This window comes from Miscanthus floridulus, chromosome 8 (genome assembly GCF_019320115.1).
Source record: "Miscanthus floridulus cultivar M001 chromosome 8, ASM1932011v1, whole genome shotgun sequence".
In the NCBI taxonomy this organism is placed as follows: domain Eukaryota; kingdom Viridiplantae; phylum Streptophyta; class Magnoliopsida; order Poales; family Poaceae; genus Miscanthus; species Miscanthus floridulus.
Window position 1 is genome coordinate 212,997,038 of NC_089587.1, and position 22,939 is coordinate 213,019,976.

At 44.9% G+C, this 22,939-nt stretch overlaps 1 long non-coding RNA gene and 2 pseudogenes across 1 annotated transcript; 2 read left to right on the forward strand and 1 right to left on the reverse strand.

Moving 5' to 3' along the window:
• LOC136470598 (uncharacterized) overlaps positions 1-22,939 on the forward strand; it is a 156,759-nt pseudogene that overhangs the window by 129,419 nt on the left and 4,401 nt on the right.
• LOC136474858 (uncharacterized) lies at positions 11,198-12,539 on the reverse strand. Its single transcript, XR_010763032.1, has 3 exons — positions 12,499-12,539; positions 12,243-12,416; positions 11,198-11,332 (listed from the first exon to the last, which is right to left on the reverse strand). It is a non-coding gene; the product is annotated as an uncharacterized lncRNA (long non-coding RNA).
• On the forward strand, positions 21,093-21,276 carry LOC136478550 (U1 spliceosomal RNA; annotated as a pseudogene).

Sequence of the window (22,939 nt, forward strand, 5' to 3'; positions counted from 1 at the left end):
AGTTTCTAGGTTCTTAGATATTGTTTCAGGCTTAGTTGATGGTGTAGGTCGGGCGTGTTGCCTTGCATACTTTTGGAACTTTGTAAATTTAATGTACATTTTTCCTACGCAGGTTTCCTCTCAGGGGCCTGCACGAGATGTTGTTCCTTTAACTATGATGAAAGATGGTGTTTATGTTAGTGGAGAGTTGTGGGAATACTAGCGTGATGCTTTCCCCCAACGTTCGGTCCATGATCTGTTATTTCTAAGGAAATTCCAGCCTCCATGATCCTCTCTCCTTGCTTAATGGCATAGTGGGTCTTGTTTGCTTTAACTTCCCCCCTAGTGCTCTCTAGGGCTGGTGATTTTGTTATGCATCGACTGAGGCTGGTAGGGGGCAATGGGTTTTATAGTCTAGTGTTTGTACGTTTTAATAAATTTTGGTGGTTGGCCAAGGTTTATTGCTTGGATGTATTTTAAAGTCACATGATTTTGGCAGACTTCTCTATACTTGGCATATCTTTAGTTCTTTAACTCTATTATACTTGTCATTAACTGTTGACTGCCACCTGGTGCCTGATAATGATAGGTCTTCGCCAGGTTTTCCCATGCCCGATGCCTACAGTGGAGGTAGGTCTTTGTTAGGTTTGGCGGCCTTTTGGCCATTTGAGAAATCATTTATGCCTGATTAAGGATAGGGCTTTATCAAGGGTGCTAGCTGGTTTTAGCTGTGGAGGTCGTTCCACGCTCTATAGCCTTTGGCTAAGGTAGTGGAAGGTCCTCTCTATCGTGATTGTTGTTGTCGAATGTCGTGGCTCCTGTGCTAGCCACTTTTGACCTTCGGCTTGCGTATCGTTCTCGGGGGGAATTCCTCTTCATAGTTTTAGAGGGTTTTACATGGGTCCTGCCTCATAAAAAATCTCACCTCCACTAGAAGCCCCCTTTGTGAGGAAAAAAGAGCACAGGCCTTTTTCGAGAAAATAAAATGCGAGAAAGTAGAGGTGAGGTGACATTCGCTTATAGTTTCACGGAGGTCACCCCTTTACACTTATATGTAGAACCTACATAAATTGTAGATGTTCCAAGTGTGGGTCGTTGTTTTGCCTTCACCGTCAGTCAGGTAGAATGACCCTGATCTTCTGATGGCTTTCACCATGTATGGGTCTTCCCATTTTGGTTGAAGCTTTTCAACATTTGCTGCAATGGGTTTCCTTCTGAGGACTAGGTCTCCATCTTGTATAAGCTTTCTAACCACCTAGTTGTCTCTCCACTTTTTGGTTTACTCTTGGTATTTTGTGATGTTTTTCACACCTTCCAATATTGTGCCTTCGATTGTTTCCTTAGAGTATTCCTCATCTTCTGCCAGGGCTTGTTTTATGATGTGGAGGCTCTGATGCCTGACTTCTTCAAGCAGCATTGCTTCTTCACTGTATAAGAGTTTGAACGGTGTAAAGCCTATTGTTCAGGAGGCTGTAGTATTATGGGACCACACTACCTTCGGTAGTTCCTCTACCTATTTGCCTTTATGGAGGTTGAATAGAGTCTTCGATATTGCTAAGAATATTACTCTATTAGCTCTTTCCACCGCTCCGTTTGACTCTGGATGGTAGACCAAAGTGAAGGCTATCTTGGTGCCTATGCTTTTGTAGAATTCTTTGAATTTGTCCAAGTCAAATTATTTTTCATTGTCAACTGTTAAGGTTCTTGGTACTCCAAATTTGCAAACTATGTTCTGCCAGAAAAACTTTTTCACTATCGCTGATGTGATTATTGCAAGTGGCTTAGCTTCAATTCATCTTGTGAAATACTCTATTGCTACTATTACAAACTTGTTTCCCCCTTGCGATGGTGGTAGCGGTCCAACAAGGTCCATGACCCATCTTTGCAAGGGCCATGTTGGTGGGATGAGTTGTACAATGGCCGAAGGTTTTGACTGGTGTGGGGAGGTGCTCTAGCATGCTTTGTATGTCTTAACAATCTCTTCTGCGTCTTTGATGTGCGTAGGGTAAAAGAATCCCTGCCTGACGGCCTTCGCAGATAGCGCCCTCGGACTAATATGTGAGCCGCATATCCCTGAGTGGATTTCTTGTAGAAGGTTTTTGCCTTCGCTCTGAGGTAAGCACTTGAGCAGCGGTTGAACAACCCCTTTCTTGTATAGTGCTCCATCTATGAGTGTATGGCTTCTTGCTCTTGCTGTCATTCTTGTTGTCTTGGCTCATCTTTTGCGTGATGCACGTTGTTCAGGCAATCTATGATCAGCTGCCTCCAGTCTTCAGACTTAGTGACTAAGACTGTCTTGAATGCCTTCGCTGTTACCTATGTTGCCCATGCTAGTAGCACTTGGTAAAAGACTCCATTTGGTATGGGCAAGTTGCTTGCTGCTGCCTTCGCCAGCTCGTCCGCTTCTGCATTTTCTGCTCTTGGTATATACTGCAGGGTGAATCCCTAGAACCTCCGCTCAAAATCCCTTACTGTGGCTAGGTATTTGATCAATTCTAGTTCCCGTGCCATGTATTCTTTTTTGACCTGTCCTGCTATGACTTGGGAGTCTATTTTTGCTAGTAATGTTTTTGCTCCGAGTGCCTTTGCCTTGTTGAGGCCTAGTATGAGGCCTTCGTATTTTGCTATATTATTTGTTGCCTTGAATTCTAACCTTGCTGCATACTTTGTGCAGAGGCTTGATGGTGCTATCGCTATGGCGGAGGCTCCAACTCCCATATGCCCCCAAGCCCCATCTGAGTAAAGCGTCCAAGTTTGAACTTGGGGTTGTGAGGGCTGATGCATCGAAGGTGTCCAATCTGTCATAAAATCTACCAATGTTTGTGATTTGATTGTTGTTCTTGATACATAGTTGATTTCAAACTAGGATAATTCTGTTGCCCATTTCCCAATTCTTTTGGAGGCTTCTTTGTTGCTGAGCATGCCCCCGAGTGGCTGCAAAGAGGGCACTATGATTTTGTGTGCCTAGAAGTAGTGCTTCAATTTTCTTGATGAAATCAACACTGCATATGTTATTTTTTCAATCTCTGTATAGTTCAACTTTGCTCCAAACAGGGCTTCTGAGATATAGTAGACAGGCTGTTGAATGACCTTTGACTCTTCTTCTTTCTCTTGAACAAGCACCCCACTGACTGCATGGTCAGAGGCTGCAACATATAACAGTAATGGAGCCTCCGGATCTGGTACTGTCACCAAGAGTCTGGTAGCCAAGTAATTTTTAAGCTATTGGAACGCCTTCGATTGCTCTAGCCCCCATTCTACCTTGTCTCCACCCCTCACACCTTCAAAGAATAAGAGGTTGCATTCTGCTAATTTTGAAATGAATCTGTTTAGTGCTTCTATTCTTCTAGTGAGTTTTTGGACTTCTTTTTTGGTTGATGGCTTTACCATTGAGATTATGGCCTTCATCTTGTCTAGGTTAGCCCTTATGCCTTCAGGCCCTATGATGTACCTAGGGATGAAAACGGTACGGATATTTTCCGACCGTATTCGAAACCAAATTCGTTTAGAGGGGTTGAGATCTGTCCGTATCCGAGTCCGGATATCCAACATCTAATACCGTATCCGTATCTGAATACTCAAATCGCATATTTATGATGTCGATATCCAATCGTATCCTATCCAACATAGTTGACACTATCCATATTCGAATCCGAATTCGGACAGAAATATGAAAACAAATGTAATATCGGTGATATCCGTCCGTATCCAATCCGTTTTCATCCCTAGATGTACCCGAGCACTTTGCCTCTGCTTACGCCGAAGACACATTTTTCTGGGTTAAGCTTTAGCCCGGCTTCTCTGAGATTGGTGAAAGTTTCTTTAAGGTCTGTAATGTGGTCTTCTTCATTCTTGCTCATCACGACAATGTCGTCAACATAGGCTATTATGTTTTTCTACAACTGAGGTCCGAGAGTTGCCTTCGTCATTCTAGCGAAGGTCGAGCCCGTGTTTTTTAGTCCTTCAGGTATTCTGGTGTAACAATAAGTTCTGAAGGGAGTAGTGAAACTTGTCTTCTCCTAGTCTTCTTTTTTGAGCCAAATTTGATGGTATCCTGAGAAACAGTCCAGAAGTGAGAAGCATTTACACCCTGCTGCTTTGTCGATGGAGGTATCTATTCTTGGCAGCGGGAATGGGTCTTTCTTGCAAGCCTTGTTTAGGTCCATGAAGTCAATGCACATTCTCATCTTTTCATTTTTCTTTGGCACTAGTACTATATTTGCCAGCAATTCTGAGTACTTGACTTCTCTGATAACGTTGGCATCTAACAATCTCTGGACTTCTGCCTTCCCTACTAGGATTCTGTCTTCTGACATTTTCCTTTGCCACTACTTTTTTGGATTTATATCAAGTGAGTGCTCGATAATATCCCTGCTGACTCCTTTTAGGTCAGAGGCTGACTAGGCGAAGACATCTTTGTTCTTGGCTAGGGTTTCTACGAGCTCTGCTTCTTCTTCTTTCGAAAGATTGCTTCCAATGATAACTTTTCTGTCTAGCACTGCTTCTTCTAATGGGACTAGCTTTGTTTCTTCCTGATCTTTGAGATCTGTCTTGCCCTTTGGTATGTCCGGAGGCTCTAGTGAATTGCTCTTGGCCGACTCGACCGAGTTGATGTTACGCTGTAATTTATAGATGGTTCTTTCTATGTTTCTTGCCTCTTTTTGACTGCCATGAACTGTGATGGTTCCGTGCAAAGCTGGAATTTTCATACACAAGTAACCCATATGAATGGTTGTGTTAAACCTGTTTGCAAACCCTCTGTCGAAGATGGCGTTGTAGAGGTAGTAGAGGTCCACTACGTCGAAAGTCACATACTCTGTTCTTGCATTTTCCTAGCCTCCGAATGAAACTGGGAGGGATATTTTTCCCAATGCATCAATCCTCTTTCCTCCGAAACCAACTAATGGTAAATCTGAGGGTTGTAACTAGCTTCTGCTTAATTTCATTTGGTCAAAGGCATTGACAAATATGATATCTACGGAGCTCCCAGAATCTATGAGAACCCTGTTGATTTCCTAGCCTACTATATTGGCCTTGATTACCATAGCGTGGGTGTGAGGGTAGCTTTCCAATTGAAGATCTTGTTCTGAGAATGTGATTGGCGTCTTCGACCAGTCTATGCAGCGCACTAGCCCTTGGACCACTATGTTGTTGATCAACCGGAGGTGATCTTTCTTCTGTTTCTTTGTCTGGAATTCCATCGAGGAACCTTCGGCTATCGGCAATGTCATGCCGATGGTGGGTAACGGTGTGTGAAGGTTAAGTTGGTTTTCTGGGTTGGGTTCGTTTTTGGGTGTGGCTAGCTATGGAGTTAGAGGGGGCGGAGGCAATGCCTCTAGCTGTCTGTTGTGTAGTTGAGATGGTTGATTGGTCTCAATGAATGTTGTATGCGGAGGCCTCGGGTTTATATAGGTGAGGCTGGCTTCTGCTCGTTGGTTGCTAGTTTAGCCTTGCTGCTGAGTACCTGGTCACCATGTAGGTAGGAAATTTAGGTAATAGGTAGAGGCTAGGGTGGATGGGTGAATTTGGGTGGAGTTTAGGCTTGGATATATGGGGCAGTATTGTTGCTGAGGAGGTGTAGCAAAGGTATGGTTTACCTCTCTTGCAGGTTGTTATGGCGGAGGCTACGGGTTTGCTCTGTTTTTTATCCTTTCTTGGGTCTCTTTAGCATCTGGACAATCCCTGGTTATGCACCCCTTGTTCTCTCCATGAAAGAAATTGTACTGCCTTCGCTGCTTCTGATTTGCCATGGCCATTTCCCTTGCCTTCGAATTGTTTCTGAGGCGTGTTATTTGGACTTGCCTTCGGCGCTTGCTGCCCTTGCTGGCTGCTTCCTTGTTATTCTATATTGAAGACTTGCTGGCTTTGCCCTCGCTATGGCTGTGGCTAGCCTTGGCTTCTGTTGCCCCTCTGGGTATTCCTGTTGTTTTCTTAGAATTGCTTGCTCTGGTTTTGTTCTTCTAGCCTTCTGCGGAGGTCGTTGTCAAACCTGCAATACTTCTCAAACTCACTATATAGGTCTACGATGGTCCGTGGCTTTTCCCTGGCTAGATGAGCTACGAAGAGTCCTATGCAGAGACCTTTAATTGCGGCCTCGATTTCCACATCCTTTGGGACATTGGGTGTCTTCGCTTTAAGCTGCACAAATCTCTAAAACTAATCCCTCAGTGCTTCACCTTGATTCTGTTTGCACTGAAATAAGTCCATTGACGTCAAAGATTCGATGGTGAACCCTTTGAAGTTAGCGATGATCTTGTCTCGGAGGTCCTCCCATGAATATACTAAACTTTGCCTCAACATTGAGTACCATGCCAATGCGTCTCCTTCGGCTGCTATAACAAATAACTTGGCCAAGACAGTGTCATTCCCGCCCGTGGAGGCTACAGCTGCTTCGAAACTCATGATAAACTAGCGCGGGTCTGACCTTCTGTTGAATTTGGGAAGGGTAATGGGCTTGTAAGATGGTGGCCAAGGTGAGATTTGGATTCCTTCGGATAGTGGGGATCTTGAATATATGATTCTGTGAACTAGTGGTGAGTTGAAAGGTGTGCCGAAGGTTGGTTGGGAGGCCATACCTGGCGAAGGGTTAGGATGACTTTGATTTGTTGAGTGGAGCTGATTAGATGTGTTGGGTTGGGGCTGGCTTTGCTGCATGTTTTGAATCTCCACCTACAGGACGGCCAACTATTGTCTGATTTCTGCTGCCTGCAATAATGTTTGGGCTACCCTCTAGTTGGTGGCGAAGGTTGTAGCCAGCCTATCTTTTTCTTGTTGTGTACTCTGCAACTGGGCTTGCAATTGTTGGAGCACCTGCTCCGGTGTGGGATCTGGGGTTTGCTGATCTTCGGCCGTCGGAGGATGATCTTCGACTGCGGGCTCTTCTACAACTTGGTCTTCTGGGGCGCTAGCATAAGTGCTACGGGCACTACGCCTGGGTCGTCCCCTCGTCGAGGGCTCCGCGGGTGTCCTGGCGGAGGCTGCTCTTTTTCTTGCCATCGTGAGTTTTGCTTGGCCAACACGCGGTGGGCACCAATGTTGGAAAGCGGGATTTCCAGCAGGTAGAGAAAGGGGGACCTCCGCCCAGTCGGTGCCCCAGGCGGAGGTTCAGCGCATAGACAGTAAAAGGTGGGTCCCAGCATAATTAGGGTTTCATAAATGAGTTCACCCACCACCTCTTACAGGGTTCAGCTCCCCCTTTTTATAGGGCGTTGTTCACTACTCCCCGCTTTTTACATCATTGTCCTAAAACTGCTACAGCACATTCCCTGAAAATTCTTCCGCCAGTACGAGCCGCCCAGGGCAATCTGGACCTTCTCCTCTTTGAACCGCCTTCACTTCTTGGGCCTTAGCCGTCGGCCCAAATGAGGCCTTTTACCGGCCCGGGGTCTCCGCCACGCCGTAAGCCTCCGCCCCACGGAGGAGCCCGCTCAACCTCCGCCCGTGGCGCCGCGGCCTCTGCCTTCGCCGGATGGTCTCTGCCTCCGCGCTCCGACCCTCCGCCTGCCCAAGATGCTGGGCGAAGGCCCTACCGGTTGTCCCTGCATGACATTATCCAACAATTATGTTATCGTTAGTTCACACTCTCTCTAGCCTCCGCTACTCGCGTATCTGTGCTCCAACAATGACGGACCGAAGAACGGAGAGAGAAACTGCCATATTGAATATTAGAAGACTAGCAAACGTGTTCAGCTTCCAATATGCGTTTTGAAATCAGATTTCGTACTATCATTGGACACGAGTCATACTCGTATGAACACGGGTCGTAAGTCATATATGGGACATGGAGGATGCATGGTATCTTAGAAAGCAGTTGAAAGAATCTTCGCTGTTTAATATTAGGTATAGGTATAGATATAAAAATGTTACGAATAGCTACACACAACAATCAATAAACAAACAAGAAAGAAGAAAAACAATAGAAGTATACAAATTGATCTAGCCATAAAACAATATCAGTGAAGTTTGATTGGCCCGAGTTTGGGGTTGCAGTCTGCTTTCAAAGGCCCAACGAGAATTGGCCCAGGCCTGGGCGCCAGGCTAGTAATGAAATCTTCCCTTAAAAAAAGCTACTAATGAAATCGGTACCATATCAACCTTTGGTCATCAACACCTAGGCATCTTCGGAGGCGGTGGCAACATCTTAGCTTCCGGTACATTCCCATCCTTCACGATGAAAACGGTGTCCATCCCCCACGTCATGTGCCGTTCAATGTGACAGTGCATGAACCACACACCTAGACAACCATAACAAAAACAACGATAGCCATGATCATGAGGAACCGATATATCTGAAAAAAACAGCAACACGTACGCACCAGGATTTTTAGCATGGAAACGGATCGCAGACCACCCGAAATGGAGCACAGCGACCGTGTTCTGGTACAGCGGGTCGACCAAGTTGTAGCCGGCGGGGTCCCTGTGCCTGTCGAAGTTGCCGGAACCCGTTCCCACCACGTAGAAGCTGAACCCGTGCAGGTGCATCGGGTGGCTATCGCTGCCGAGGATCGCCGTGTTCTGCAGCACCACCTCCACCGTGGTGCCGTACTCCACCACCTTCACCTTGGTGCCGCGCTTCGTGAACCAGAGCTCCGGAGGGAGATCGTCGGCCGTGAAGTTGAACAGCAGCGGCGGGTTGCTGGGGAAGTCGTTCGTGTGCACGCCACGGACCTTGTGGTAGTACGCGTCGAGGATGTTCGCGTGCCGCGGCGCCTCAAAGCTGACGTTGTTCAGGCTCGCGCCCATGCGGTGGTCACGGGGTCCCTGGCAGTGCCCGTCGGGCGAGCACGCGATCACGTTCACCGCGAGGGTGACGAGCATGTGCTCCTGGACGTGGCGAGGCACGTTCACCGGGTGCTCCTCGCTGGCAAATGACTTCCATTGTGCTTTCTCAATAGCAGGTAGTAACAAAAAAAATGAAGAAAGATCAAATTATTACAAACATGGGTGGCTAGCTGCCGAGGAGCCTTTCCTCCAATGAAATTGCTAGAAGTTTACTTAGTCTAGAAATCTCTGCAATCTGGAATTGGAGCCGTGCTTGTACTGCAGCATTTCCATGGCCATCAATCACAGGAACACTGCTGGCCAAACAAAGACTGAAAGACCAAATAAAAAAAAACAGAAATCAGCAACACAGAGAACACTTACCATCTTTTATGGGCCAAAAATATCCCATGTTTAAATGCAAGATCCTCTAAGAAAGGGAAAACAACTACTGCATATAGGGTAAAACTTGTTTTAGTTGAAATGGCCTTGTTGGTTGCCTCTCGACCATTAAATGCAAGAGTAGTTGTTTATTAGAGAAGATCATGGACATCAACTGTTTTGTTTGGAATGCATTCAAAACTGGTGATAAATTAAAAAATATATGATCAGCCTAAGCCTATGACAAATTTAACAAAACGGCCAGGGACATACATCCAAATTAATAAATAAGCTTACACCACCATGTAGATACCCTATCTAATCCTAAAAATCAAAAGTAACTTTTAGGAAGAAAACAGGAATAGACGGGGGGATTCATGGCTATGTCATAAAGTAACTATGCATCGGTTGGTGAGAATACCTGTATTTTGATGAATGGCGAGAATAAGCAGATAATGCTTTGAAGATCTTACCAGGGGAGGTGTAGATTCGTAGTTCTTTCCAATTTCTTCCACACAAGGGACAACAAATCTGAAATGGCAGTAGATTAAATGGGGTCATACATAAATAAAGTCAACACATGGAGTAGGAAGAAACTGAAATAACATTAAAACATAAATGATTGTTAACAAGAATATAAAGGTCCAATTGACCATGAATAAATAATGGCAATATTTAAAATAGGAACAAACTAAGACCACATTAAAGTTCTAGAATCAATTGTCCACAAGGGTACAAGACAGGGTGAATATAGCATAAGCAAGTGAATCGGAAAGGTCATACATTGCATTTGTAGGCCGCAAAAAAAAAAGGGAAGCATTATACAGGTTAGCTTTTGAAACTGATGTCCTGTATGAAACGATGTGCATGGCTAATTATCTAGAAACCGACCAGCAGACATCAGGGATGAAACCGAGATTAATCAACAATACAATTTGGTTCCCAAGTTTCCAGCCATATCCAAATTAGCAAGTGGGGGGGGGGCATTTACAGCCACTGTCCATGTGGTTTATATGAACTGCACTATGAGGAACTTGAGTAACTGAATCATGCAACATGGGACAAAATGAGCATGCATACATATATTGATTGCAAGGGAAGAAGAGGCGGCTTACTCGTGCAGTCGCAGCGAAGTTGAATCGGACCCGTGTCACGTTCGTGGGCACCCGCAGTTCGGTGACAGGACGACGGCGACGAGCATGTGGTAGTGGACGGCGAAGGCAGCCACCACCGTCGTGGCCTCATCCTCCCACGCCACCGCTTCCTAGGCCCACGCAGCTCCGACCAACACTGTCGGCCCCACCATCGCTTCTCCAGCCCACACTGCCGCCCCAGCCTCCTGGGACCGGCACCTCCCACACTGATCCACGCCACTACCTCCCTGGTCTTCGCATTTATTAAAGGAAAAACGGAGATTGACTTAAGATCTTCACGTTCCAGAAAAACGGAGACTGCAGCAAGACAAGCACAATGACAAATTTTTGCAGCAATACCCAATTAAGAACCTAAGCAATTGGAGAAATCTATACTGCATCTGCGCACAAAAAATCACATAATTGTATATTGGAGAAATGCAGAAATATTAGTACTGTAAAAAGACAAGCAGAGTTCCAATTGTCAGGATAACTATTCTGTGTAATTCAGACTGCATCCCTGCACAAGGAAATTGTAGAACCGCCACTATAGTGCCGCATCAAAAGGAGAAAACTAGAAAAGGTTCCTAGAAATTTAGACTACATCCCTACAAACTGCAGAGCAAAATCGCACGCATTGTTTTTTTCAAAACGGTAGCATGCACTGGTGGCCGTGCCGCATCAAAAGGAGAAAATTGGAAAAAGTTCCTACTATCTCAGCTGCTAGAATAGAAAAGCTGTAGAAAGAATTTTTCTTCATACCTTATCTTGATCATACATTCTGATATCGTTGACGATAAAGATTAGATCAAATCTAGAAAGAATGGTAGTCTAAAGATCAATTTTGTCTTGTACAGTCTGATGACCATCAAAAAGAAAAATTGTCAAATTAATTGTCTTGCATGCATGGCTACTTATTGAGTCAATAAAATATGCTTACCAACCTTAAGATCATCATAGCATCCTGCAATTCGATTGGCAGCTGCAAGAACTGAAGTCCTCGAATTGAGTATACTGTTGTAATGCTAGCTTTGGCAATAGATATTGTCTGCTGCTCCATGGCCTCATGAATTGCAACCCTAGAATAGCACAAGACAAGGAGGACTGGATTAATGTGGTTTCGAGAGCAGACCAAAAAAGATGCAATATGTTTATTCTAGTTTCACCAAACATACCCTAAACCATGGTTCCTCTTTCCAAATAAAACTCACGCTGTAGAGGAAAAAAGAAATGTTTACAACCTTTGAAAACTGTACATTTTTTCTACCTTGTTCTTTTCCAACAGAAGAATGTATAGACAGGTACTCCATCTCAAATAAATTGGCAACGCATACACAGAAGGTAGCTGTAAACCAAGAAAAATAATATAATTCTTGTTGCAGTGGTCCTGTCATTATGGCTATTCCTTTTGCCCTATGAGATGAAATCGAAACTGATTTTTTCCACTGCATTTGTAAAGGAACAAAAGTCAATATATACATCACAACATGATTTGACTTCAATGGTAGTAGTAAAAATAGAGAAACCTGATCTCAATGGTAGTAGTCAATATATACATCAGAGTAACCTTCAACTGCAGTGAAGGTTACTCAATTTTGTTTGAAGAGTAGTATTTATGTACATGCTATCAACAAGCAACAATTTCAGGGGAAGAATGCAATGATGGCAACAACAGAGTGAAACATAGTCATGTAAACAAAATAAGGCTACCATGTTGCATTGGTAATTTAGAGAATATTTCTCACAATTCATAAATTCATAAATAATCAAATTGTGACGCCTGCTTGCAAAAAAAAAAGACATGTATCATCCAGTTTCAGTACAACCAAAAAAATGGAGGTCAAGGCACACTTCAAAAGCAAAGTTTTTCAATAGAAACGATACTATATCTTGCACTTCAGCAAAGCTTATCAATAATAGCATAAAAGATCTGAGGCCATTTAATATGTAGGTTCATAAATCTAAAGCTTAAGACGGGAGAAAGCATACATGTATGTTTGCCAGTAACACATTTGCAGTCCTTGAGCCGGCCGAGCAATCGTGGCTGGCAGAGTTCTCCAGTTCTTGACCCGGCAATGGTAGAACCACATCTACAGTTCATATCTGTGAGCCCCAACTGCACCGACAGTTCGGCTTGCTTCATCTCATTTGGATATGAATCCTCTGCACCAAGTCACCAACACAGCTCAACGTTGAACGAAAAATGTATAGACAATTGATCGCACATGCTGCACACGCACAGTACCTAGCCTGCTCTGGCGAGGCGAGGACCAGATTGGAACACCGGGACGGACCGAGTCCGTGCACGGATCGATCCACGGATCGGTGGACTGGGGAGAGCACATCGAGCCGTGCACCTTGAGCGGTGTAAACCCTAGCGACGGACAGAGAAACAGGAGGCGGGGGGTGGGAGGTTTACCGGCGTAGGAGTAGGTGACGTCTATGAAGCCGCTGGAGGAGGTGCCGAGGAGGATGCCGACGACGCGCTTGCGGGTGTCGCCCCGACGGCAGCGCCCCGGGCGGCCGTGCCCCCGGCGGCCGCGCCCCTGTAGGCAGCGCCCCCGGTGGCTGAGCCGTGCCCCTGGCGGCCTGGCGCCCTTCGCTGGCGGCCGTCGTCCTTGTGGAGGAGAGATGGGGAGTCGTGCCTCTGGCGGCCTGGCGCCCTTCGCTGGCGTCCGGTGCCCGGCCTGCCCTGGCGGCCTGGTGCCCTGCCCTCGTGGTCGTCGTCTGTGTGGGGGGTAAGCCTGGGCGTTCGGGTTACCCGATTTTTTCGGGTCGGGTAATTCGGGTAATTTAAAATTCGGATAATAAAAATTGCTACCCGATATTACCCCCGAAAAAACACTACCCGCAAATTCGGGTACCCGATAATTCGGGTTCGGGTTCGGGTATTACCTGATATACCCAAATTTACAGAAAACAACAAACTACACTAAATTTCAGTAGCGATCTATACATAATTTCAGCAGCAATTTGTATAGAATTTCAATAGCAATTTGTAGTGAATAATATATTACAGTCACTCATTCAAATAGAGAGAATTATATTCTAATAAAGTGATAAGTTAAATGGTTCAGCTAACAACACATGATAAATACAAAAACAAAAATAAATCTTTGGGTAGTTCGGGTAGTTTGGGTATCGAGGGATATTACCCGAATTACCCAAACTAATTTCGGGTAATCAAAATCACTATCCGAATTTGGTATCGGGTACCTCGGGTTCGGGTAATTCGGGTCCGGGTTCGGGTAATTCAGGTACGGGTAATGGGTATCGGGTATTTTGCCCAGGCTTAGTGGGGGGATAGATGGGGAGTCACGGTGTCGGGATTTTTTTTTTATTTTTAACACTTTTTTAACTAATTTTAAATGTAACACTGTTTTTTTATTTTTTCTAAAACTAACACTTTTGGATTGCCATAGCGCGGCGAAACACCTGTGACGCACCATGCATGGTGGCACGGTAGGAGGAATGACATGGCGACGACCAGGTCGTAGACCGGTGACGTGGCAGGGTCTGCCGCGTCACCGATCTTGGCGTGGCACTGACGCGCCCTGATCGGTGGCGCAGCAGAGGTGGCTAAAGACCTGCGGCTCAGTCCCGCCTGCCCGCACGCACGCCCACGCCCGCCCGCCTGCCCGTCGTGCCACGAACGCCGGCACGCCACGGCCGCCGACCGCTGCGCCCGCCCCCCGCCCGCACTCCTGCGCCCCCCCTCCCCCGCTTACCGCGCCCTCCGGGCACACACATAGGTATTTGTAAAATTTATATGGGTATTTGTTAGGGATATCAACAGTCTCGTGTGCAATGAATTATGCGTGAATAGTTCCTTAAATTTTTTTGTAAAATATATTCATCACCTTTCGTTTTAGAGTTGGCAAAGAAGCTTCTAGTATATATATTATTATCGTGGGACTATGGTTATCTTTCTATATTATTTGTATCTATTTTTATTTAAAAGTTAGCAAAGAAGCTTTTAGCATACTCAGCGACACGAAACCATGGTTTTGTTTTCCTAAATTGTCCATACATACGTTCACCCGCCCATAGATACATTCATCCGTTTTCGTATAGCAGTTAGTAATGGAACCTCTAGCATACTCATTAGCGCGGTGCCATGAATAGCTTCCCGTATTATCCGTATTCGTTTTCATTCTAAAGTTGGCAGAGAAGCTTTTAGCGTACTCGCTAGCGCGAAGCCATGGCTTTAATTTGTCTTTTCAAGTTGGGCGTAAATGCTTAAATATGGGGAGCGAGTGGGGAAAGGTCGTCGCTTCTGGTGGATGGAAACGGGCTATCATGAGAGGAAAGAAAGGGAAGCTATATAGCAAATGTAGTTATGGCATCTCCTCAATTATAGATTGTGTAAATTATATACTATAAATCAACGGTGTAAATTATATACTGTAAATTATATATTGTAATTCATATTGTGTTCATATTGCATAATAAGTAGTTTAAATTTTGCAATGCTACATAATGTTAATTTGAATATTGTTAATTTGAATACTCTAACCCTTTGTTTATCAATTTGTAACATTATTGCCCCTCTCTCACAGCACCAGTTGTACCCCTTCTTGAGGTGGAGTATGACGACCCGCACCGAGCACACTTCTTAACTAACACCGACGCAGAGATGCCCTTGCCTCCTTTGAGGCTCCGCACGCACACCAGAGTGCACCAGTGGGACGAGCATTACGCGCCGTACATACAGCGTACCGGCTTCCTCGAGCTTGTCCGTATTGTCAACTACGGTCTTCGGCCCCTTGACCCAACACTACTTACTGCAGCGGTAGACAGGTGCGAGTGTCTTCGTTGTACGTAAACATTCTTATAATAAATTTGAGGTAACTAACAGTCGTTCTTTTCTTATAACAGGTGGAGGCCTGAGACCCATACATTCCACCTACCTTGCGGCGAGATGACCTTGATCATGCAGGACGTGAAGGCTATCTTTGGCCTTTGGTTGGGGGACTTCCAATGACAGGCATAGTTAACAATGATCACTAGAGGGAGCTGGTGGCTCAGTTTATTGGCTTTCTTCCCCCAGACGACGAGATTTCCAAGAAAAATAAGTGAGCAATTGAAGCCTATTTAATACTTGCATTGCTTTTCTGCAGCCATTGGGTCTTATTTTCTTTGGTGAATTTCAGGAAAAGTTCTAGTGTTTCGTCATCGTGGATCACAGAGCGCTTTAATTACTTGGACCCACAGGCTAATGAGGCTCAAATCGACAGGTTCGCTAGAGTGTGGCTCTGGCACTTCCTTGGTGCTTTCCTATTCCCAGATGTCTCGGGCAACACCATCAACTGGATCTTTCTTGACATACTACGCCGACCGTGGGATAACATTGCGGCGTACAGCTAGGGCATAGATGTATCGACAGCTATGCGTTGCCTGTCGTCGCACCTCAGGGTATGCGAACCTTGGGGGTTACTCCTACCTACTCTAGGTTTGGTGTTGGGAACGATGGCCCGTTGGGAGTCCCCTTGTTACCGGTTTCCCTGTAAATACTTCGGTTTACTATATTCTTCAAGGCAGTTACATATGATGAAATTATTAATGGCTAATTCATTATCGTGTTTAATGCAACATTGGAACGGGCAGGATACACTCCCTATAGCTCTGTATATCTGGACGCAAGCAGAGTTAGTTAGAGGGAATACGAGGCGCAAGTACAGGGAGTACACGGACTGTCTCGATGTCCTGACATGGCACTAGGTTATGCTCTCTTTACTATCATACATGTGTCTTGTTTCATGTACACTATATCACAACCTAACTCAATTACGAAATGTTCAGGTGTATTGGTGTCCTTGGGATGCTCCGGAGCTCTAGGACTATTTAAGTCCTATCACTAGGGATGAGTTAGATGAGTATCGCTGCAACGTCCCTCTTATTTTCTTCCACGTGGTCGAGATTCACTTGCCCATCAGGGTTTGTAGGCAGTTTGGAAGAATGATAGGCTACCCACCACCGCTTTGCTCAACCAACCAAGAATTGCACGGGTGCGTTATCGATTAATAACAAAGCTACAATTCAAAGGTGTGTATGGTACAACTAACAATCGTTTTATTGCAGGTATGACCACAGGAAGAGGTACAAGACTAAAGATTGGCATGTGACACACAACGCGTACATCTAGTTGTGGCAGACTAGGGACCGGCAGCCGGTGGATGTGGGTCCCCCACACGACCAGCATACCTTCGACGAGTACCTACGGTGGCTTCACGGGTCTACGAGGACACATATCAATCCCCCGTACACTGAGGAGGCGATTGACAAGGATGACGAGGAAAATGTGATCGAAGATGTGTACGACGTTGCCACTAGGGACGACACACAACTACAGAGAGCCCCGCTTTAAAGATATGTGGTAAGATACTCGAATGGTATAATTTGTTATCCATTTGGTATTAAGTATGTGTACTAAAACTATCCAACCACGTTTCTGTACCTAGGCGATACAATTGTCAAGGTTGTCCAACAAAGCAGCGTTTTGGCTTCACGAGTCTAGAGGGCAGGGCCTAGGCGTTCTTGAGGCTTTTATGGAGGTAAACATAAACTTGTCCGTTCCAAAAATGTTTCTTTAGTGTATATGCGTTTGGGAAATGCACTAACTTTAACGTCTATTTACGCAGAAGGTGAAGCGGAGCTGTAGGAAGCTAGCTCAGAAGTTGAGCTGCATGGACACTCCTTGGGTGGAACTCGATTACCTAGTGTGGCCGGGTGGCACGTCTTCTGGCTCATTGAGGACACCAGCCGTCTCTTCTCAGCCGATGATAGGTGCCGCTTTCGCTGTGCGTACACCGCCACATTATAGTGCTGGGAAGGACCATGCAAACGATGACGACGAGGACAACGATGACGACGATGACCCCCTGGGCTTCCACATACAACAACACCAGTGGGACCCTTGGCAGTAGGACGAGATCGGCATATCTCAGCTAGGTGGTGCCCTGCTTGGTACCCAAGGAGCCTCACAGGTAGTAACAAAGGTAGTTTCTTTAAATACATAGGCTCCATGAACTAATGATCATAAAGATTATAAGTAATCGTGCATATCATATACTTGCAGGGTACGAGCCGTACGCACCGGCAATACGACGACACCGACGTTGGCTACACTCCTAATGTGTTGCCTACAAATCCGAAGAGACAGAGGCATCCGAGGGATCCTTACCCTCCTAGGACTTAATTGGTTATGTTGAACTTATGTTGAATGAATATTGTCGTCCGAAACTTGCAGACTTAGTTGGTTATGTCGAACTTATGTCGAACCAATGAAAATGTTACGTGGCAACTTGTCAACTTGCGCACGGACTCCATTTATTTGCTTCATATTCGTTTCAATGCGTCGCGGCACTTGTAGTTGTTCAGCTCCCGTTCAATTGCAATTGAGGCTGATCGGCTTGTGTCTGCGTCCAGGTCCTGCCGCGCCGTGGGCCTTGGCGCGTCAGTGCCGCACCATGGGCTATGGTGCGTCAGTGCCGTGCCAAGATAGGTGGCACGGCAGACCCTGTCACGTCACCGGTCAGCGCCCCGGTCGTCGCCACATCATCCCTCTCGTCATGCCACCATGTATGGCGTGGCACAGGCGTTTTGGCCCGCCATGGCAATAGGCGCAGCCAAAAGTGTTAGTTTTAGAAGAAAAAAAACAGTGTTAGATTTAAAATTAGTTTACAAAAAGTGTTAAAAATAAAAAAAAAAATCTGGTGTGGGAGAGGAAATGTCGAGGGGAGAGGGGAGTCGCGAGCGGGGAGAGGAGTCACGCAGGATGGGACCGAGCCAGGTGGGATGAGCGATGAGGTTTGATCCAAATAACCTGGATCGTTGGATTTGAGTGAGTGAGAGAAAGGAGAGTCTAGAGTGGATCTGGTCCATTCGTTTGAAAGGTCAGCTGATTCTGGGTGTAGCTTGTTGGGGTGCATGTAGGAGAGGTTATGACTGTTGGGGACACTTTGTGTGGTGGTTGTAGAAAAGTTTACATCGGTGCATTATATGTGGTAGAGAGTAGAGATAGAGATTATAAATTTAGTGTGCCTGTATTTCTTTTCAACCAATGACATTTCTTCCATATTGATAAGGCACTATCATAATTATAGTAAATTTTAACAACCAGACCCAAAAGGGTCCTTGACCAGGACATACAACCAATCTCTTAAATTGTACAAAGGATGCAGTTGTCGGATTAATATATTGTACATGATACTTGTATCTATCATCCCTTCTGTCAAATTTCATGAGCAAATAAAAGTTGTTCATAACAAAAAAAAATAGAGAAAATATTAGTGGCACCAGAGCAGGCTGTACCGTCGTAGTAGGGAACATGGTCAGAAGAGTTTATTGGCACTCATTCCTTTTCTGACTAACGACACTCATGTCGTCATGAGTTTGTAAGGCAAATCAGTAATAAAAAAAATAGGCATTCGATGAACATAGTGTAATATTGTCGTGCGTTTAGTTGTTTATTTCTCTAGAAGCAAAGCTAATTAACTGGATGTATTCAGAGATATGACCAACAAAGAAATTTGAGATAGAAATTGAGTCACCATGTTATAATATAACTACTATCTCAATGTTTTGCAACATACATCTAGAAAACATGAATAACCATGTAAAATGGCAACCAACCCATCAGCTTCTTCAACAAAAATAGTGAAGCATTGAAACAACCAGAGATGCCGAGTAACCATGAACCCCGACAAGATGAAATTCATCCATAGGATAAGTAGCCATGAACCCCGACAATTATTGGCAGACAATATAAGGCAATAGTTTAGGGAGGCGAGGTTATTGAGAGTTTTCTGCTTTTGTTTCGATTAACCTTTTTTGCTTTTGTTTCGATTAACCATAGTCAATTTGGGTAAAAGTATCCAGTTTATTCTAATATAAATTATTTTACTAATAAAATATTGCAACAAATTAATGGAAATGGACATGCCAAAGGCTTACCTCTCAACTTCATCTATTATAGATAGCAGCATCATAGGTGTATCTTGATTGGTAGACTCCGTCAATTTTGATTGGAAAACTAATCCACATAATGAGAAGGATCAACAAACACATAATACATCTACTAATAAAATATCATATTAGCACTCAAGTTGTGTTAGATAAGGTAAGGCCATAGGAATCAGATTAATCTATAGTGTAAAACCCTGGCAAGCGATGGAGACAAAGACCACTGCATTGTTTACCTGAAAAGGGCATCTGCTGCATCAAAGGAATCTGACAATTCAAAGATCAATTTACCTAGCAGTTCACTAAACACAAGGCGAGATGGAGGAAGGAAGAGGGTTGTCTCACATGGTAGAGGATGTTGATCTCGAGTGGTTGCGTGACGATGAAAGCGCGTGTCGTCATGGGCAGTTGTGGCGGCCGCCGCCGTGGCCTTGTCCTCCACAAAGCTCAAGCCACCAACGCCCTCCTGAGCCCATGCCGCCGCCTGCTGAGCCTGTGCCGCCACATCCCGCGCCGCTGCAGCATCTCGGGCCGGTGTCTGCTGTGCTGGCGGCCGGCGGACGGCGGACGGCGGCCTCGCTTGGTGGCCGGCGCCTGGCTTTCCCTGGTGGGCGGCGCGGGGAGTGTGGGAGAGGAGGCGTCGAGGCCTCAAAGGAGATGGGGAGTCGCGCGGGGGTGGGCTCACGTGTGGGAAAGGGGGGGCGTCGGGGGAGAGGGAGAGTCGCGGTGCGCGGTGGGCACGGGAGGGGATGAGTGATGAGGTTTGATCCGGACAATCTAGAGCATTGGATTTGATTAAGAGAAAGGATGGGTTAGAGTGGATCTAGTGTGTTCGTTTTGAGCGTGCGCTATTTCTGGGTGTAGTTTTTTGGGTGCACTTAGAAGAGGTCTTGACTGGGATGGACAATTTTTTGTATGGCTTTAGAAAAATTTACATGGATACATTATATGTGGTAGAGATAGAGACAGAGATAGAGATTACATCGGTGCATTATATGTGGTAGAGATAGAGATAGAGAAGAGATAAGAGAGTAGAGATAGAGATTGTTGTTCCTTGGGTTGATTATTGGTGTTCATTTGCACCATGGAGCTGCCACAACAAATCTTCATCCGTCACGTTAGGCTAAAACATGTCGATTTTCTTTCTCTCCTCTTTTGCACAAGTGAGCTCGCGAGCCAAACGAACTGACTCGAGCTAGCAAGCAAGCCGAGCTGAGCTAACATTCTGGCTCATTAGTATAACGAGCCAAGCCGAGCCAGCTCACTAATGAGTCGAGCCATAACGAGCCGAGCTGGCTCGGTATCTGGCCTTACTCCCAAATATAGAGATTTTGGTAAAAAAAACCCTCTAATAACTTCTCTAATTGATTATCCAAATATAGTTATCTTCTATTCCGTAATTCTTGTTAGCCAAAAATAGACAGCGAGAATGGCTATAGAGTGTGCATAAGATATAGAAAAATTGTTAATATATACAAATGACTCTCTAAATGATTATTTAGATAATGAGTTTTAAAAAAACTCTTGTAGATGCTCCAAGTGTTATTTCGAGAAGAAAAACAAAAGCCACCCTCGCCGAATCTTTCGAGAGAAAAAAAGAGAAACAAGAAATCCTAATCCAAGTCGGCACAGCAAAACCTACTAGACTTGGCCCATCTATGATCTATCCACAACCTTTGCCGGCTCAGCAAAGCACCACGTTTGTTTTACACAGTGCTCAGTGGAGCATGCAGAACTGTCCACGTCCAATCCAACAGAAGCACGACGTCCTGGTTTTCTCCCAAAGGTGCAGAGTTTAGTCCCACCTAGCGACGCAACCCGGCGTGGGCGAACTAGCTGCCTATATAATAACAAACCCTAGGTCATCGTTGTTCCATACTTATCTGCACAGGGTCGATGAGCGATCAAGAAGGCCCATGGCCTAGATCAGTGGCTCACATTGCATTTGGTGGGTGCGCTAGTCTACCATCTTCCCAAGTGGAAGAGTGGACGTTATTAAGTGGAAGAGTGGACGTTATTATAATTTATGACAGAGGGGTATGCGTTCGTGCAGCCCCTGCCAGTTCTAAGTAACAAAAATTTGCTCCTTGGTGGCGTTTTATTTCTAAGATGAGATTTTGATCCTTTTAACAAAACCTGCACAAATAAATTAAGCCTCCACTCACCATTTGTGCAAAGCCGCCACCGCCGTAATCCGTCCAGAGCGCCGCCGGAGAAGAGAATGATGCAATTAATTAGTGGAAGCAGAATGTGTCGTATCTGGCAGCGGCGGGTTGCGTGGTTTGGTAGGGAAGGTTCATTTGAGTATTTGCTATTGCATCAAGCTTCTCTGCTTCTCTGTCCATCAAAGGCACTTACCAGCAGAGGCTTAATTTTCGGGTTCTGATCATCTTTTAGTGCTGTACAGAAGCAGTTTTTCTGTTAAGAAATCGAGATTCAACCTATTGGAAAATTTCTCCTGTACTACATCCATCCTGTCTAGTTCTATATATATATATATATATATATATATATATATATATATATATAGAGAGAGAGAGAGAGAGAGAGAACTACTATCCTATAGCTGGCTATAAAATAACTTATTCTGTAGCCACTTTTAGTTACGATAATTACTATATTAATTTACGATATTATATTAACTCCTTACTAAGTGGTTTACTATAACGTTATGGTAAATATCTCCATGTGTTATAGTAACCCAACTATCGTAAATATGTATTGACATTATGATAAATTAGTATATAAAATTATGGTAAATGAAGGTGGCTACAAAATAACTTATTTTGTAGCCGGCTACTGAATAGTCTCTCCCTATATATATATATATATATATATATATATATATATATATATATATATATATATATATCCATGGAGATAATACCGCATGCCTATCCTTGATTTGATGTTTGCAACATCAATCATTCGGGCGTGGAAGACCATACCATACCAAAGAATATCCAGAAGGATACTATTTGTGCGCGATGGAGGACAGCGCAAAAGCAATATACAGTCACTCTACTGTAGCCAGGACAATTATTCTCTGCCCAGCTGTCCAAGCAACAGTAAAGAGAGATAATTGAAGACTTCGTCGTGAAGGCTCCTCAGACGATGACTTCGCCTCGAAGGCTTTGTCTGACGATAAGGCTCGCTCCTTCAGCTGATAAGCATGAAGGACGCCTCCTCATGCTATAAAGCAGGACGCCGGGCGCATTCATTCACCATCGAATGCTCAAGCAGAAGAAAATCATCGAAACACCAGACCACCATCGAAGAAAGCTCAGACATCGAAGACACACACTCTCATCCACCACCCACTCCACCAACTCTCCACCCACACACATACACCATGACATATGATCTCAGAAGCTCTCTGAGAATCAATCCACCATTAGTAGTAATCACACACCACCGCTGTATCACTCCACCTTTATAAATTAGAGAATAAAGGAGGTTCCCGTGATCATCCTGCGCTTGTAAGGTAATCCCTAAGGTTTGTGCTAAGTGCTTGGGGTTTCTCAAAAGAGAAAGCCGTATGTAAGCTTGCTCTGTGGAAATGAATTAAGCTTTTCCGTTTGAATCCATGTCTTCCTTTAAGCTCGTTCATATGGGGCGACGTCTTTATGCTAGGGACCCTAGAGGAGAAACCTCTGCATGTGTTGTTCTCGTGTTAGCCCTGATAGCGGCGTTTGTATAGAACCCTATGTGCGCAGAGAAGT